The 13,451-nt window shown below is 35.3% G+C and overlaps 1 pseudogene; it reads left to right on the plus strand.

Moving 5' to 3' along the window:
* The first annotated feature begins 491 nt into the window (after positions 1 to 491).
* Positions 492 to 1,677, plus strand: LOC101571787 (annotated as a pseudogene).
* The last annotated feature ends 11,774 nt before the right edge of the window (positions 1,678 to 13,451 follow it).

Raw genomic sequence — 13,451 nt, forward strand, 5'->3', positions numbered from 1 at the left:
ATGCTTGGGATGTTTTCTGCAATTACTTCTGCAAATATTCTTTTATGTCATTTGTGTCGACTCCTTTTTCATTGATACCTATCAGTCTTATGTTGTTAATCTTTGCATCATCTTGTAGCTGTTGAATTATTATTTTTTGGTTCCTTGTTATTTTTAAGAGAGTTTTCCTTTCCTAGTTGCTGTTTGCAATGATGCCTTCAAGGTCTAAAAATTTATCCTAAGTTTCATTCAAATGGTTTTTCCAGCTTTTAGTGGAATTTTAAATTTCCTGAATATCTCTTTGAATCTGTTTCTTGCATTCTACTTCTTTCATGTATTGTTCAGTCAAGGTCTCCATCATTTTTCTATGCTCCTCTTGTTTTTTAAAATCTATGTCTTCTTTGAATATACTCAGAAGAAGTAGCTTCATCTGCCACCACCTTTCTCCAATCAGTAGGAACATCTTCCTGTTCTTGTCTGCCTCAGGCCCGCGGTCTCTTAGAGACCAAACGCCATGCCTTCAATTAAGTTGCAGAGTTCTGATGGAGAGATATTTGAAGCTGGTGTTGAAATTGCCAAACAGTCTGTGACCATCAAGAAGATGTTGGAAGGCTTGGGAATGGATGATGAAGGAGATGATGACCCAGTTCATCTACCAAATGCTAATGCAGCAATATTAAAAAATGTCATTCAGTGGTGTACCCACCACAAGGATAACCCTCCTCCTCCTGAGGATGATGAGAACAAAGAAAAGCAAACAGATGGCAGATCCCTTTTTGGGACCAAGAGTTCCTGAAAGTTGACCAAGGAGCCCTTTCTAAACTTATTCTGGAGTCACATGAGGAGAAGACACTCTCTCAGGCTTTCACAGAGAGCACATTGGCCAAGCAATGGCCGTGACTCATCCACATGGCTGCACTGACAAAGGTTCTACAATCTGAGGTACAGGATCTCAGGATAAATCCTGAGGGCGTTTCACTGACCTTCTCAAACCAAAAAGCTACAACTCTTGTTGCATAGGTTCTGCTTTACCTTGGTCTTAACCATCCAGTAGAAAAGTATGAAGATGAAATATAGGAAGTAAAGCCATGTTGTTATGTTGAGCTGTGGGGGACTCACGTCAATAATTTCTGACATTGCCAATTAAACAGAAGACCCAATGCTATTATGGGCTTCTGTACTCTTTTAGAATATTTTGCTGAGTTTACACACCTATAATATTCAACAATGGAACTTAAAAAAAAATTGGGGTATAACTATGAATGTCCATTTTGCATCTGTGTATTCAAAGTGGTTGGGATAGATATATAGTTGCATTCTCTTAATGAATAGAATGATTTTTTCTAATGGTGTTTGTAAGTAGGATCACAAGTCTGCATCTTGTACAGCAATTAACCACTAAGAAGAATATATGCAGTGTATTACTTGTTGAAACTGTACTTTTGATTTGATTTGAAACTGTCTCATTGCTATATGTTTATCAATAAAACTTTGAAAAGAAAAAAAAATAAACTTATTCTGGCAGCAAACTACCAAAAGATCAAAGGTTTGCTTGATGTTGCATGCAAGATTGTTGCCAATATGATCAAGGGGAAAACGTCTGAGGAGATTTGCAAGACTTTTAATATAAAAAATGACTTTACTGAAGAGGAAGAAGCCCAGGTATTCAAGGAGAACCATTGGTGTGAAGAGAAATGAAATGTACCTGACACTGTAACACTATAAGTATTGTTCCAAATACTAGTTGCACTGCCCTATTTATAATTGTTATATTAGATAAACAATAGACAAATGCAGCAGCAAAACAATTGTATTAGCATAATATTGTTCTCATTGCATGTGTAGTTTGAGTTACAGATTCCAAACCAATGGTGAATTTCACCTAGTCTGAGCAAAAGTTGCTGGTTTTACTTATTCTGAATAAAACTGAACTGTGGGTTCTCTGTAGAAAGTTGACATTTTGAGTTTTCCCTCTTTTTGTAAAGTGATTTCTGTATAGGTTATTATCCAGTTAACTTTAGCAAGCTTTTTGAAGTTGGCATTGTAAATAAAACAACTTACAAAAGTTTTCTGCAATAGAATTAACAAAATACTACCTTCATTCAGAAGCTGGAAACTGGAAAAAGGCTATTTGAAGTAATCGTTCCAAGTGAAGTTGTTTAGAATGTCTTCCAGCCTCCTAGAGTCAAGCAGTATCACTGGAATAGATTAGCCTGCATGTAGCAGGACTCCCTTAGTTGAACCTGAGTACCTGTTTTTTTTTTTTTTTTCAGAACCGGGGATTGAACTCAGGCCCTTGCACTTGCCAGGAAAGCACGTATTCTACTGAGCCATCTCCCCCGCCCATTTGATTTGTTTTTAAATTTTTAATCTCAGTTTTGAATATGTTGCCTAGAGACTCAGTAACTACTGAGTTTGTGGTTTGGGGGGTGAAATGTAACTACACAGTTTGTTAGCTTTTTAATTAAAGACAACACTTAATTTAAAAAAAAAAAGAATATACTCAGAAATTCTTTCATTATGGTTACCATTTCTTTTGTTTGCTTTGTTACCTGAGAGATTATTTCCTCTAATTTTCCTGATTTCCTCTATACCTGCCTGGAGCTGTTAGTTCAGCTGCTATCATCTCAGAGATTTCAGATGTGTCACTTCCCATTTCTTTCATACTGATGTCTCCTGGACTAGTTTTGGGTGGGCTGGGAACCTGAGATTAAATTGCACTCCTGTGTCTTTTGATTTTCTATTTCAAAAAGAAAGATCCTTGTGAAATGTTGATAGTAGGTAGCTGTATTACTATTATAAAGGCCAGGAAGAGACTGTTCTTCAAGGATATCTTCTGTAGGTTACAGATTCTTGGTTTGTGTCTGTCCTGAGATTCTGCCTTCCCAATCAATTGAGAGTGGAATGTTGGTTTCCATTTGGTGTTATCCTCCACCTTTAGGTGTAGAGTTATGGTGAGGTTATTACTCCAATGTTTATCAATATTGTTACTCAAGGGAGAACAAGTGGTTAAAACAGATCTGAGATCCTAGCTACAGTGGTACAATTGGCAATAATGATAACATCAAGCAATATTTAGAAGTTGACAAACGTGTTTAACTATTATTTTGTACTTTATACCATAGAAGCAATAGTTACATAACAGAATAAATAGCAAATTTAGAGTTCATATGCAAAGTGTTTCCCTTTGTTCAAATGGATTTACCCTGTTTTCCTCTGGTCAGGTCAGTTTCCAGGTTCCAGATTCCAGGTCCTTCACTTTATGGAGGGAAAAGGGCCAAGCACCCTTTTCTGGACCAAGCTAGTTACCTAGGGTTTCAAGCACTTCTGTGTCAGTTGCCTGTCCTGCTGTGCAGAGAAATGGGATGGGTGTCTGAATTCCTCTGTCCATGCTAGCTTCCAAGAGTTCCAAGCACTTCTGTGACAGTTACCTGTCCCTTCCTTTTCTAAATAGTCACAGCACTCTGTTGTGTCAGAGATTTCAATACAGTTGTTCAGTCCTCTCTGTTGTCAGCTGTAGGATGTTAATAGAGAGTCAGCATCATTTGTTCTTCAGCAATATTTATCTCAGAGATATAAATAAATATATCTTTAAGAATTCTTTCTCTCAATACTTGAAAGAAACTTTCTACTACCCAACAAATTCTGTTCACTGTGGACCATCAGTTTTCTTTTTCCCTCCAGTGCGAAACACTGGATTTCCTACTGCTGTTCTAGTAAGATGAATTTCCATGTCCTCATCAGGGAGAGACTAAATATGTAAGGTAGGTGTTTGGTGACCACACAGTCATCATAGTGGGGTGAAATTTTCAAGGGGATGGCAAGCTAATCACTGTTTCTTTCCTTGTTTGATTTCTTTTTCCCAATACAATGTTTTAATTGGTAATGTTTTTCTTCTTGGGAGATGCTTCTGTGACAGAGATTTGCTTCCCAACGGTGTATAAAATAGTTTGGGAGGTCTTGAGGTCTGAATGGCTATTTGGGTACAAGTGGGAGACAGGGAAAAAGAATGAAGGGGAGACAAACTAGCTGGGTATTAAAATTTCAGAAACAGCTTTTAGGCAAATGGAATCTTTCGTGTTTACAACTTTTACCAAACTCGCTATTGTGGAAAATGAGCCCAAACATGGAATGCTGTATCAACAGTGGTGTAGGTGAGGTCACACAGCTTGGCCATCTGTAGTGACATTCCACACAATAGCACACAGATACAGTACAGAAAGCAAACATTAATACCTTAGAAACTTCACTAACAGAGGCAAGCATTTCAACAGATGAAATAAGACTTAGTATAGATCTTTGAGAAATGATTCTTTCTCAGCTTATTTAATAAATTATTTCTCTCCCTCTACACTTCATAAACATTTTATGCAAAGTATATTTTCTGTATTCATATTACTCTAAATATAGAGAATTATTTTTCAGAATTAGTTAAATGGTCCATGTCTATCTCCCCCCTAATACCCTTTCTTATAGCTTGGTAAATCTAATAGTAAACTGTGGAGCTACTTTTATTATAGAAACAGACAAGGAAACACCTATGGAGATGTAAAACCTCCCACTGGGTTGCACCTCTTAGAGTTTCCATGATTCCCAAGAGCACCAAGCAGGGAACTGTGCACTTAACACATGGGTCATAGGTGGACATTCCAGATTGAAGCTGTAGCAGACACTGAGTCAAATTGTGAAGGGGTCTTGTGAGGGGTCAGCATGAACCAAGAGAACTAAGAACAGAGACCTTCTGACAGAGCATGGGTACTGCCATTGTTTTTATCTCAGAAGTGAAAATGAGTTCCCTATTTGAAAATAATGCAATTCTTTATTTTGCAGATGAAAAACTGGGAGACAGAATGGTTGAAGATGTATTTTGTCTAACACAAATAAAACGAGGGAACAGCCTTGGGGGGCTTTCATGGCCTGGCCATTGAGACAGAAATTAAACGGTGCATACACTGAAATTTTATTTTAACTCTCAGATATAAAATGATCAAGGAATAGCCTCTTTTGCCTGGTTCTGGTCTTCTGTGTTATCCTTTAGTTCTGAGGAAAAAATATTAAAATGTTGACTGTTACTTCAGTTGCTCAGTGACAGCGTTCAGACAAATGTGGAAGTTTTGCCATCATTTTGGTAAACTTGGTTATTTTTATATGGCCATCTGTCACTGAACTGCATTATTAAGGATGTTCTTAACTTTGTTGTTTTTCGATATAAGAACAAAACAGGAAAAAGACAACACGGAAGTGCTTCTCTAAGTTTTGCTTTGGCAGGTGAAAAGTGAAGGGTGAGAAGAAAGATCCCTAAAGGGTGTGCCTTAAAGGTTATTGAATCACAATATAAGAGTTAAGAACTTAATTTTTGCAAAGTTGCTGCTATTTACAAGTTATAAAATCCTTAAACTGCTTTGTCAGATCTTCTAAACTTCACATAAAATTCCTTGATTTACTTCTCTGTATACTGTACTGTTCATTTTTAACTGTTTTGCATGCACTAATTTAATTTTCTCTAATAATAATTATCTAGTGTATCCTGCCATAAAATCAATATATGTCCAGTAGAGTATTTAGACATGACAGGTAAAAACAAAAGAAAAATAAATATAATGTATGGTTTTCCCATGCAGATGTATTTCTCTGAGAATTTATTATAGATCCTATTAAAAATGCTGCTTGAAAAGTCATAACATTTTGAAATTTTTATGATATATGAAGTAAAAAAGAATATTAAACAATTCTGGATCAAAAAAGATGTATTTCTTTCTATTCCACCTGCTTAATAAGCAACCTCCTCCTTTCTCTAGCCAAAGGAAAGGTATAAGCTGGCAAAACAGGAATATTTTAGGCAATAAGCACCATATTCTAAAAAAAAGAAAAAAGACTCTGCATCTATTCTAGCAAAGAAACACCCAAGAGGAGCCTAAACTCACTCTGTTATCTGCTTTAATGCCTCATCTGTCTACCAGGGCAGTGCTAGACAAGGCTTCAAAGCTAGTTGCGAGTTCCAGTCTCAGCCCGCAATAAGGGAACACTGTCCTTTATGATTTCAGTGGATGTCACATGAAAATTCTTACCTATCTAATGCTTTTGGGGATATTATAAACTGAATGGCCTATGAACAACATGTGTCTATTTCTCAGTTTTGGAGGCTGAGGAATCCAACCTACAGGCACAAGGAAATTACATGTTTGGTGAGGGCTGAGTAGGTAGCACCCTCCTGATGCATCCTCACATGGAGGAAGGGACCAACTAGCTCCATCAGGGCCTCTTTCAGAAAGTCACTTATATCATGCACCAGGACTCTACCTTATAATCTAACCACCTTCCAAAGGCTTCACCTTCTAATACCATACTCTTTTGCTCTTGATTCCAGCACATGAATGAGGGACCTAGCACTCAAACATTCAGAACGTCATATGGACTTCTGTTACTCCCCAGCCATAAAAAGTGTCATCCTCCAAGGTCAAAATTCACCAAGTGGGAAGCCAGAACTCCTGCCCCCATACAATCCACCACTGAGGTGACAGTAGAAGTCATGTGGGAAAACAATGATGAGGTTATCTCTTCCTATTTCTCCGGACACCAATTTTGCTCAGCCATAATAAGATGTCCCTTCCAGTTAAGGTGACAAAGAAGACGAAGAGAGAACGAGGACTCTCCACATATCAGAAGAGACCTGCTAAAGCTATTTATTTAAATAAGTCATGGATTATCATTGCATATTATACAAAATGTACATACTACAATACAAAATCTTTTTTAAAAGATCCAGGGAAATTTCACTCTAGATGTAAAAAAATATAGATGACAATACTGGAATGACATAACATTAGAATTAATAAAGTTTTCAAAGGAGCCACCATGAAAATGTTTTGAGAGTTTACTTATGAATGTGCTTGAGACGTAAAATAAACTTAGAAAGATACATAGAAAATACCAAACTGAAATTTCAGAACTACAGATATACTTTAAAAAGAAACTGTGTTGATATGCTTAACAGCAGATTAGACAGAACAGAAGAGAAATAAAATTATTTCATCTGAAAAACAGAGCAAAAATGTTACATAACAAAATTGAAAGGAACCCAAGGACCTTTGCGATATAACAAAAGAATTAACATTTGTATCATGAGACACAGAAAGGAGGAAGCAATTGACACTTAAAAATATTTGAGGAAAAAAGTGACTAGAAACATTTCAAATCAGGAAAAAGTTATAAACCTATCAATTCAGGAACTCTAAATAGGCTAAATCCAAAAACAGTTGTGCAGGTCTTGGCTTTGATTATAGTTCCCTTGTATTTTGTTGGAATAAAGATTATTTCTAACATGGAGTAAATTTTGAGGCATAGAGAGCTAAATATCCTGGTAGTCTAAAGATGAACAGGAATCTCTCAATTCCCCTGTTAAGGAGTAGAGTGCATTTTTGACACCCCTCCATTAAGCCATCTAACTCTTAGCCTATAAAACACGGTGGATATAACATTGTGCCAACTCCAGGTCCAGCGCTTAGGAACAGCAGCATGTGTTTCCTCTCTAGGAATGCTTGCTATTAGAGCACTCAGGACATAACAATTGTGCTGTGGCAGACCTAAGCCACATGGAATCCCACAGCTCTCTGCCAACAACATGCATTTATTTCCTGCCGTATAAGTAAACTACTGCCATATAAGCAAACATTCTAGCTGAGCCCCCAGGTGACTGTCTGAGGCAACCTGAGGTGGTGCCCGACTGTCCAACCAACTCGGTTAACACAGGATGAGATGGAGCAATAATGTTGTTTTAAGTCAAAAGCTTTGAGTTATTCTGTTATGAAAATAAAAAAAACTATTTTATGGGAAAATGTCTATCTTAATAGTAAACCAAGATAGATGCATAGAAATAACAAAGTGTGATTGGTACCTCTACACAGCAGAGGCAATATGAGTGAGCACCTCATTTTTACAGCTAACACCTGAAATAATCATCTTGTATTTCATAATTATATAACTGGAAGGATATAAGATTTGTCATTATCGGTCTAAAATTTATTTCTTTAAATTTCTATGCTTCTTTCGTCTTGTGATAACCAAGCAACTCCAGTTGTAAAACATTTTAAATATTTGCCTTATTAACAACAGAACAAATCTGGTAATTTAAAAATAAGGTATATATAATAACAGTTAACTCTCATTTGGAAGAAAAATTCAGAATCATGTATTATATATTAAAGTAATATAACTTAGACCAGTACAATTATTAGCAGGGACAATCATGTTGTATTATTATTATAATTTAGTTTTTCAATGAGAACCAAATATTTAATTTTGAAAGAACTACTAAATGGATAAATATTGACTCAGTGGAAAGTCATACTTTTCATTTTAATCCATGACCAAATGATTCTGTTTTAAAATTATACTTGTTTTTAAATACAAATGTGTTAAATAAAAATATTTTGAAATATATTCACCCTGTAATCTATTGCTCAGAATTTCTAAGAGCTGTATCACAAGAAATCATAGACAGCAAGACCTTGAAAGAAGTTATTTCTCTCTCTCTCTCTCTCTCTCTCTCTCTCTCTCTCTCTCTCTCTCTCTCTCTCTCTCCTTTCTTTCTCAGTACTGGGAATCAAACTCAGGACCTTATGCTTCTCAGGTAGGCACTGTGCTGCTGAGCTATATTCCTAAAGAGAATAATTTTGTCTAAGAAATTAATCAGAGCCACACTGCAAAATGGAAATGGAAGGGTAGTCACAAGAGAGATTAAATGTGAAAGTCCCACTTAGATTCTGTACTGCTACATAGACCTCCTGAGATCTTGAAATGCAGGTATCAATAAATGCACTAACAAGGAGGTTGTTTAGGGGCAAAGTAAAACAATGAAGAAATAGCAATTTATATAAATTACCTTATGGGCACTCACCTAACTTATAAGCTTGGAGAGTTGTAGATGTTACATAATGTTACACACATAACCAAATTAGATGTGTCACTTTTTTCACTGAGAGATAATTCTAAATACCGTCTACGCACACCACAATATCTTCTTAAATATTCCAAGGGTTTATTTTATCTTTAAATTAAACTCATTAATTCTTTGTTATAAACCCACCATGTAAGAGAAACAGGGTATTTTATGAAGGGTGATGATTTCTTGTCTCTCAACAGTTTGTGCTAAGCAAGAAAAACAATAATTCACTTACTTAGTTCCCAAATAACTTTTTACTGAGAACTTTTTGGTGTTACAGTTGCATTATCAGATTCTGAGGATGCACGAGTATATGCAACAAAGTCTGCTCTTGTATGAAATGCATATTCTAGAGAGAATAAAAAGGTAACTATAGGAATAAATATATAACAAAGTATCATAGGGTGGTAGTTGCTAAATGAAAAAAATTATGTAAGGGAAGGGAATTCTATGAAACACTGAAGTTGGAAAATTTTTACAAGATCTTTATATGCGAGCAGAAGCCAAATGATGTGAGAAGCTTAATTACTAAGCTAAATAACTAGAGAGCAACTACTTTTTTTTGAGAAGAAAAGTGATCAAGCCTGCTTAACATTAGAGGCCTAGTTATCATATAAAGATAAAGAAATAATGAAGATTAGTAAAGTTGGAGGTTAACGCAAAACATGAGTAAATGCTGGCTGGTTACAGACAGAATACAAGAAGAAATGGATGACTCTGCAGAAAAAGATTGATAAACCTTTCCAACTAGTGAGGAATTAATTTTTTTAAATTACTTTTATTGAGAAAGAAATAGCAGTGAGACAGTTTCAAAACAGGTTAGTAGGACAGTTACAATAATTAATGCATTGCATATCTTTGTTTTTGTAGTAGTTGTTCATACTACAAGATGCAGACATGATATCTTGTCTAAACACTATTAGTGCAAATCTTTCTTCTCATTGAACTAAGAGAAAGTAGCTGTATATCTATCCTATTTTATATATACAGATATGCATATATATATATATTTTTCACTACAAAATGGTCCTTCATTTATATGTCCCTTTTCTGTTTAGTTTTGTCAGAGATGGGTATTCCATTGCCATTCAAATATTGTAAGGGGGGCTGGTGAGATGGCTCAGTGGTCTAAAGCACCTACTTAGAACAAGCTTAGCAAAGCACAGGGACCGTGGTTCAATCCCCCAGCACCACATGCCAGCCAGCCCCGCCCCCTGGTGGGCTGAGCTGGCCACACACACACACACACACACACACACACACACACATAAATAAATAAATAAATAAAATTTAAAAAAATATTGTAAGGGGTGTGAATTCAGCAAAATATTCCAATATAGTCCAGTAGTCCATAATAGTAGTGGGTTATCCACATGACTGGCAATGTCAGAAATTTCTCACTTGAGCCTCTTACATCTTGGCATACTAATATGGCTACTTTTTATTGTCATTTCTGTTAATATTATCAACCATATCGTGATACTGTACACTTATCACTGTGATAGTATAGGTATATAACACTGTGCCACACACTTTGCATATGGCATTTTATTTAATTCCCCCAAAAGACAATTGAAAAATATTATTATTTTAATGCATTTGGTACAGGGTCTCACTATACAGCTCACACTTGTCGTGGTTCTCCTGTCTTCAGCCTCCCCAGTACTAGGATGACAGTCCCATTTCTGGACTTGGTGGCCCCCCCTGCACGCCCAGGGGGGCTGCGATGGCATGCGGTGTTGGAGGATCAAGCTGCAGTCTCCAAGATTGCCTAAGAAGGCGTTTATTTTGCTGAGCTCCCTCACTGACCCTAAAATAGTTAGTTTTATTATCCCCATTTTAAAATACTTTTTTTCCTAACTTCTGCTTATAATTTTTTTATTTCATTACATCTGGGTTATTTTCGGTTACATTCTTTGTCTCCATTGCTTAATCTTAATTAGTGCAAATATATATGAACATTCCCATGCCTAATATCTTTTTATATTTTTCTCTGATGAAATTGAGTGAGTTTGGATTTTAATAATTATGGAATCAGTTTACTTTGTTTTTAGATGGCCAATATTTTCAACTATAAGGTTTAGGAAACTTGCATTAAAGACGATTTGTTATGATAATTGCTTTTTTTGTGGCATATAATGACCTCAATTTGCTTTCATTTCTTGCTTTTTTTGTTGTGACTTGCCCCTTATAACCTTGATTTCTTAGGGTATGCTTCATTAAATGCAGAATGTTTCAGTGAAGCCTACCTTGCCCCCTGGCTCTCCCTTAAGCTTTATTAAGAGTCACCTTGAGTGTATAATTTAAAATCTTCCAGCTCTGACCGAATGCTCCCAGAATCACTCCTTCTCTCCCTCTAGCTCTCTATTCTTGTTTAGGAGAATTATTTTTCATGAAATGTGTGCAATAATAATAGCACTGGAAAACATTTCTACTAGTCACGTCATCCCATAGAAATACTCCTCAGTGTTCAAATCACATGACCATTTATTTAATGCAAGTATTTCTAGTTTTACAACTCAAGGTAGTCCCACTAACTTACTCTAGTGCCAATACTCTTAAGATGGAAAAAAAATTTCCTGTGTATGTTCTCGAAAATTTTTCATATGAGACCAGTTATTTGTCTTGGACTTATTAGTTGATGTTCTACTTAATGAACTATTTCCTAGTTTTTTTTTTTTTTTTTTTTTTTTTAATGAAATTTTTTCTTTTTTTTTTTTTTTTTTTTTTTTTTACTTACAAGTTTTAACTTTGCAATTTTATTTTTTTTTATGATTTTAGTTTTATTTTTTGTATTTTAGGGAGGGATCTACAGGGTGTTCAGGGTCTCACATACACACTACTAAATTGGACTCACAGTGATCTGCCTGTTTACAGCCTCCCAAGAGCTGGGATTACAGGAGCGCGCCACTACTCCCAGTGTACAATTTTAATTTTAAATTCAGATATTATCATTGACATATAAAAGTCATTAGAAATATGTTCTCATTAAGAAAAAGTCACTGTAAAATTCATTTAAGTGTAAAAAAAACCCTGTTTAAAGATAGCAATGACTTCATAACAAATACATACATTTTAATAGCAATTATTTTCTATTTTTCCACATTTCTTTGTATTTTGTGATTTTTATAATAGAATAATGATAGAAAATTTTAATTTTAAATTTTACAACTTTTTTATCTTTAAAGAGAATACAAAATAATAATAAAAATAAAAAATTAGCACTAGTACAGAATTTCACTAAACAAAATAATATGCACTTGACAGCATTTGTTTTATTGTATAATGTCTTCAAATTAATTGTTCAGATTATCAGATATATGTATGCAAAATTGGAAAAAGAAAGAAAAAAAAAAAGGAGAAAAAGGTCATGTGAAATTAAAGTGAGGCACTGGGAGGTAGCTCAGTAGAATATGTGCTTGCCTGCAGGCACAAGGGCCTGAGTTTAATCCCTGGTTCCACCACACACATACACACACACACACACACACACACACACACACACACACACAAAAGAAAGAAAGAAAAAAAGAAAGAAAAAAGAAATTAAGATAAAAAAGGGAAAAAAATGAAAAAAGAAAAAAAATTAAGCCTTAACTGCTCCTTTTCATAGACCAGCAGAAATCCACAGTACAATAATCCAAACCATACTGCTTACATACACAGATATATCTCTTTCCTTTTGTAAAGGTTCATACCCTTTTCACAGTATCTATTGTGCTCTTCAGATTTTATTTACACTTTTAGGTTCTTACACTAAGGAGACAAGATGATGTTTGCCCATGTGAGTCTGATTTATTTACTTAAGAGTATGGTCTCTAATTGCATCCACTTACCAATAAAAGCCTCAAATTTATCCTTTTTTTTAATAGTTGAAGAATACTCCATTGTATAAAAATACATTTTCTTCATCATTTTCTCAGTTAATGGGGATTTGGGTTGTTCCCAAGATTTAGCTATGACAAGTTGTGCTGCTATAAACATGGGCACACAGAAATAGATGTGGTGTGGTGTTTTCAGATCTCCTGGAAAAGTACCCAGGAGGGGAACAGTTGGGTTGAATGGGACCTTCAATCCTAGAATTTTGAGGAATCTCCACTCTGATTTCCATATTGGTTATACCAGCCTACATTCTAACCAATAGTACAGAAGAGTTCCTTTTTTCCCACAGCCCCTCCAACATTTCTTATTAGTTGATTTCTTCTTCTTTTTTTTTTTTAAATTTAGGTGGCCTTTACTATATGTGCATACTTGTGAGTGATAGAATTTTAAAGATCTAGTATGTAGGGTTACAGAGATTACCCTGGGGAAATATAAGGAAAGAATTGTACTGTAGTGTGAGTCTTAGTATATATGAACTGTATCAGCAAGATATTTTTGAAAGCTTGATTAAAATGGAAGTTGGCTTCATGTATGCTTGTAAATGAGCCCTTTAGGGAAAGGAATTTGGTACCATGTAACAAATCACCAGGTCTTCATGCTCTTTGACGTCGTGTCACAAGTGTTTGGAAATTTCCAGAAGAAAATAATT

The sequence above is a fragment of the Octodon degus genome, unplaced genomic scaffold (assembly GCF_000260255.1).
Source record: "Octodon degus isolate 3935 unplaced genomic scaffold, OctDeg1.0 scaffold00004, whole genome shotgun sequence".
NCBI classification, from domain to species: Eukaryota; Metazoa; Chordata; class Mammalia; order Rodentia; family Octodontidae; genus Octodon; species Octodon degus.